The sequence below is a fragment of the Lonchura striata genome, chromosome 1 (genome assembly GCF_050655825.1).
Source record: "Lonchura striata isolate lonStrDom1 chromosome 1, ASM5065582v1, whole genome shotgun sequence".
In the NCBI taxonomy this organism is placed as follows: Eukaryota; Metazoa; Chordata; class Aves; order Passeriformes; family Estrildidae; genus Lonchura; species Lonchura striata.
In genome coordinates, this window is record NC_140703.1 from 51619367 (window position 1) to 51625654 (window position 6288).

At 42.9% G+C, this 6288-nt stretch overlaps 1 long non-coding RNA gene across 1 annotated transcript in view; it reads right to left on the reverse strand.

Moving 5' to 3' along the window:
- LOC146768671 (uncharacterized) overlaps nucleotides 1-3025 on the reverse strand; it is a 29986-nt gene extending 26961 nt beyond the window's left edge. The window contains exon 1 of the long non-coding RNA XR_014949230.1: nucleotides 2796-3025. This is a non-coding gene — a long non-coding RNA (uncharacterized LOC146768671). The remainder of the gene's footprint in view (nucleotides 1-2795) is intronic.
- Nucleotides 3026-6288: the final 3263 nt, after the last annotated feature.

The window sequence follows — 6288 nt, forward strand, 5'->3', positions numbered from 1 at the left end:
AACTGCTTATGGCTTTTACAGTAGCAAAATTCCTAATGAAATTAATTTATGCTATTTAGCTTAAGTCTTATTTTTGCTGACTTTTAGCTTTTTCAAGTAGTGTTTAATCTCCTATCCTCTTTTTTTTTCCCTCTTTCCAATTTCATCTTAAATAGCTTACCAAATCAAAACCTATCCCACGAATGATCTCATAGTGCAGTTCAGCCCAGATTTTTTTTTTCTGCTCTCTTCTGCTTTATTTTTGGTCTGCGATGACAAATCTTAAAGGGGAAAAAAACCCAGCACACAAAAACTAGAAAATATTATATAACTGTATAAAGCCGGCAATTTAACTCTTCCCAGCAGAAAATTGTTTCTAAATACAACCCTGTCTGGAGCTGAAAAACGTCAGTATGGAAATCCAGCTCCAGGACACAGGAGGGAGCGCAGCAGCTCCCCGAGCAGATGTCCACACGCAGTGAGTCATCGGCAAGGGCTCAACCTGGGATCATCAGCACCCGGGCACAGCTGCCCACGGTTTTCAGCTGAAAGAGCAGCTCAGCCGCCTGTCCCTTGCTCAGCGTGCGGAGCCCTCAACTAACCCGAGCGAGCCAGGGAAGGGCAGCGAGACGCTGCGGAAACCTCTGGAGATGTGATTTTTGTGTCCGCCCTCCAGCTGCATTACTGAAGGGGGGCCCTTAGCAGCGTTCAGCAGAGCGCAGCGGCAGCAGTGTCTCCGTCGCTTTCAGCTAGCAGGGGCCCAGAAACAGGACTGCCATCTGCGGGCATCCCGCTGCCTCGGGAAGGGAAGGGAAGGGAAGGGAAGGGAAGGGAAGGGAAGGGAAGGGAAGGGAAGGGAAGGGAAGGGAAGGGAAGGGAAGGGAAGGGAAGGGAAGGGAAGGGAAGGGAAGGGAAGGGAAGGGAAGGGAAGGGAAGGGAAGGGAAGGGAAGGGCCGCCGCCCCAGCGCCGCCGTTGCCGCGGCAACCCGGGGGCGGGCCGGGCTCGTTGCTCCGCGCGGCGGGTGCGGGGCGGACAAAGGCGGCCCCGTCCGGCCCCGCACGCAAATCCCGCTTGTGCCGGGAGGGTCGGGTGTCGCCGCCGGCCCGGAGGGAAGGGCGGGGAAGCAGCCGGGAGAAGGGAGGGGAGGGACCGCAGCGCCGGTCCCGTGGAAAGCCGGAGCTTCCCGTGCCTCGCTTCGCCGAGCCCCAGGCGGCTCTCCCGCAGGTCAAAAGGGCCGCTCCGGGGTGGCAGGACAATTAAAAATAATAATAATAAATCTAAGGCTATTAGCTTTACTTCATGCAGAAGCCATATGAGGTGGTGTGGTGATTTTTTTTTTTTTTTTTTTCTGCTCTAGTGGCTAGAAGCCAAAACTCTCCTATTGAACGCCTCTCGCTGAATGGGAAAAATCTGCCTTGATTAAATAAAGTTAGTTCTTTTCCCCCCAAAAAAAGACGAAAACTATTAGCATTGTTTTCGCTCTGGAGAAGCTTTAAGAGGGTCGTGGCAGACATACTGAGCCCTACCCTTTTTTTTTTCCTTCCCTCCTCCCTTCATTATCACCACACCTAGAGGCACATACAAACAAAAAGAAAAGGAAGAGCCGAAAAAACTGAGCAGTTACCTGAGAAACCAGATACGGTGCTGTAGGGCACCATGGGTACCCCTGTACCTGAGGAATTCAAAAGGGAGAAGTAACCTCTGCCGTAATCACCCTCTGAACCACACCTCATTCAGTACTCTAATCCACCCCATACTGAAATATATGTGTCCAGGGCATGCACAGAACAGGTTTGTAGCATCTGTAACATGGTGGAATCCCACATCAAATGCTAAAATCTCACTCTAATGTGGATTATATATAATTGTCTCTAAAAACATAAAAATAGTGATAGCTATAAACCAGATAGTAGATCAATCATTCTTTGTGATGTCTGCTTTCCTGTTCCTACCCTGTTTGAGAAATAATAGTTTGCTCCATGAAAAATAGACAAATCTCTGTTTAAAACATGTAAACATATCAACATTCCTGCCAATGTTTGGAAGCATCACAAACGTGTTTGTTCTGATTGTAATCATGAAAGCATTGTGATGAATAATATGTTCTCATTTAGATGTTTTAATATATTGCTTTTTAGTTCACTACTATGGTATGAGTTCTGTGTTACCTTTAAAAATACTCAAATACTGCTTTCTCTGGTAGCCTTGCTTTGTTGCAGATTTGTTGTGTGACTGAAAGCCTGTTTTTAAAAGGATTATATTTCATGATTGAGAAAAACTCTGCTGTAAGTTTGAAAAAGAAGTTACGCTTCTTTTTTTACCTTCATTCCACTTACACCTTTCTGTGCACACATCCTGTGGTTGTAATCTGTTACTCTGATCAAGTTTGTCTTTCCATGATGAAGCTAGACATGCATTTAGAAAATGTCCTAGCAATGTATTAACATGGAAATGCAGCTCCAAGTCGTAGGAACATGGTGATCACAAGCCATACTTGGTGAAGGAAATCACTGTGTTTAACACTTGAGATCCATACTATGTTTTAATTTTACAGTCCCTGCTTAAGTGCTAGGAATTTTCAGACTGAATTATTTAATAGACTGCCAGGTATGAAGATAAAATCAGAATTTGTAAGGGAGGATGCAGTGTTCACAGCACAGCACTTTTATTTAACACTTAATTACGAAGCTGTGCACAGAGAGGCTTTTGAGATTGTTGCCATTAGAAACTGAGCCCTTGTGGCTAGAGTTATGGTCAGGCTGCCGTCTCCACCCCCACCCTCCTTCCCCGCCCTCCTCCTGCTCCGCCGACTGACCTTGCCACGCTTGGCTGAGCTGAACCTTGAGGTGCTGCAGTGTTTTACAGCGCTGGGCTGTAAGGTTTGAGGTGCGAGCATGCAAGGGGTGCTGCCATCCGCGGGGACGAGAGTCTTTCGCTGAAAACCTGCCAGCTGTTATTCAATATCACTGAGTATCATGTAACAAATATAAAAGCTACATGTCAGGGAGAATGTCTCTTTCCCTACTGATCTAGGCTGGAACACAGCAAAGTTTCCATTTACTTCTAGCTATTGTGAAAAGAAAGCTCCATTGACCTATTTTGACACTCAGCCAGGGAGGTGACTCCATCAGTCAGAAGCTGACCATTTTTGTTTCTAAACGCACCCACCAGAATTTTAATACTGTGCTTTGTTTGAAGTGAAAGGCCATCATTTCAGTGCTTTTTGTCACCATTGATCTCAGCCTTATGTATTTTACATGGTATTTTGGAGATACATTATTAGCCATCATTACAGTATTCCCTGTGTAAAATTATTTTGTGTATAAGCCTGCAGAAAATTTCTGGTGAATTTTAACATTACACAGTGGCACCGAGTGATCTTTTGTGAAAAGATAACACAGATTTGCTCTTTTGTAACCTCTTCTTCCCAGGAAGACTCTGATCCTTCACTGGCACAAGATTTTTGAAGTTCTACAGTTCATTTTTGCAAGACCAGGAGCAGGCCTTGAGGTTTTCTAATTCTACCTGTCACTGAGCATCTCCCCTATTGGGAGCAGGGCATGCAGGACGTGGTGGGATCAGAATCCTGAATTAATTCTCTTGGGAGTAATTGATCCTCAGAATAATTTCTACAGGCATATCTTCCAAAGGTACCCAATGCTGATACAGAGCAGCACAGAGTAGTTTTTGCAGATCAGCAAAGGAGTGGTCACTTTAAGCAACAAGGCATAGGAAAATGTTCTGTAGAGAGCAATTCATTAGCAGGACATTGCAGCCTTTAGTCTGGATTTTCCATGGGTCGAACTGCATCATTGTGGGCACACTGAGGGAATGAGGTGCCTATGCATCATTCCTGCCAGACAGGATTCCTTCAGGTGCACCTAGCAGTGTTTTTGCTGTTGTTGTGAGAAGAGAAAATTGATCCCAGTTGCCAAAGATACTGAAGGCTGGGGATTTTTTCCCCAAAGTTATAAACATCAATTAGGCACTGAAGCTCCACTTGCTATCAATCATTTGAAGATCTCCCTCTGCATGATGCTGCCTGGCCTCAGGGCTAGAGCAACAGCTGGGCACTGCCTTGTGCTTTGGTGGGGCTGTGGTCCCTTAGCCCAGAAACCTCCGCTGAGATCTTCTTGTCAGGGAGGGAGCTCTTTAAACTCTCCCTTCTATGCCATTCTTGAGAACCATACCACATTCAGTTTGAATATGTAACCAAGTCTTGGATTAGGGTAAAGGCATACATTTTGTGATGGAATCTCTTGAATATAAGTGAATGTTTCATCTGGGATGGGCAGCAGAACCTCTGGTCTCTGTATTCACTACCTAGGAAAACACTGGTTATGGCTGATGCAAATGTATGTTAAGCAAAGTAAAAAATATAATTTCTTTTTATGCAGTCACTGAGCTGTGTGAGATGACAGTAATTATTTTTACCACAGCTCGAATACCTGTATTTTAAAGAAAATGTAACAGCTCAAATGTGTTTGGTGTTTGAGAAAGTCAGAAGAAATATTATGGATTGACAGAACCAGCAGTTGTATGAAATAATCTTCAAGTACAGTATCTAAAAAATGCTGTGATTGTCTGAAATAAATCTAAGCAGAGAGATGTAAAGTTAAAGTCTGAAAGGAATTTTCATGAAGATATGGTGAACATATCCACTGACATAATTTCTGGTGAAATAAAAGATGGTAAAAAAAAAAAGAAATTACTTACAATTTCAAATATCCCCTTTACTGTAGCAAACTCACAAACTGTATATTGGCTTTTACTTTCATGGTCGGAACTGGTATTTCTTGAAAAGGACATTTTCCACAACAGACACTATATTTACAATAAATATGTTACACACATTAAATATAGTAGTTTTCAGTGTGATTTTAAACAAGCCAAAGTTTCCCAGTGCTTTAGTGTTTCACCAGACTGTGCAGGCCTACAGTTATCCCCCTCTCTTTATATGAAGAAAGAGAAGTTAACGCAAGCAAGGCTAACTAAATTTGTGTCTTTCTTCTTGACAAACACTGCCCTTGGAAATTTTACAAGAGTAACCTGTATGTTGGAGATATCTCAAATGTGTTTTGGCAATCAACAGTGCTCTCAGAGTTGTGGTTCACACCTCTAGAAATGCTTGGAACCCAGTCTGTTAACTTTTTGAATAAAACGTCAAGCGTGTTGTTATCACTTCAGATTAACCTTGCAGCTCTTTTAAGTGTAAACCAATAACATGACCAATGGTTAAGCTTTCTAAGCTCCTGGAATATCATTGCTTGTTTAATTCATACAATAATCATTAACATACCTCATTTCAAGAGCAAAAACTTGAGTGGTGGAGAGAAATTCAAATGTGTGTTTTCCTGTAAATCAGACTTTTGGACTGCTGGTAGTTGGGCCATTCCCTTCATCATGAAACCAGGACTTCTCAAAATCCAGCTCCCAGTTCTCCTTAACAGCTTTCCCTGGCTTTTCAGAGGCAACTGACCGTCTCTGCGTCCCCAGGCTCATCATCAATCTGCATTTGAATAACTTGAAAGGAAACAAAATATTTACTTTCTCTCTTCAAAAAGATACAAAATTACTTGTTCAGCACTAGCTTGTTGAGGTACCCATTTAGATGTTTAACTCGGATTTTCCCTTCCTTAGCTTACATACCCCACAAAGAGGATTTCTTGCTTAAAACCCTGTTAAAAGTCGTTCTAGAGCAGTTTGCCTTCACAGTGTGATACAGGGGGTTATGAGGAGAGAGAGTGACCATACTTCTCCCTATGAGCCAACAAGCCTGCAGAGCTACAGAACGAGACCTCTGTCATTACCATTTTGTAGCATATACCAACATGGGCCCACTCAATATTCATGACAGCATTCTCCCAGAGCTCTGACTAGAGTGATTAAATGCCCATTGCAGTTTTGTGTCTTTCAGACATAGCTAAACCTTTAGAAATCTGATTATGACAGTAACCAGAAAGTTGACAGGAAAGTAATGGAGCTTGCAAAGGTTAATTTGGATAAAAAAAACTTGTCATGAATCCATGTTACAAAGCAATATTTTCTAATCTGTGAAACTTGCATATAGTGGGCATGTGGTGGGAGGCAGGAAGCTAAAGAAAATAATGTCTTTCAAGCTGACAGATTTGATCACAAGAAATCTTCAGCTCCAAGTTTGTGTTTTGTTTAAAGTAAATATCTTCCTCCTGGCAAGGCAGGCTTAACAAGTGAGGAAGTCATTTCCAGGCACTACACTAAAGTAATTTTCTGACACTAATGAATCTGCAGCTAATGTGTACATACTGCTCAGATTCTCTTTTGCAATA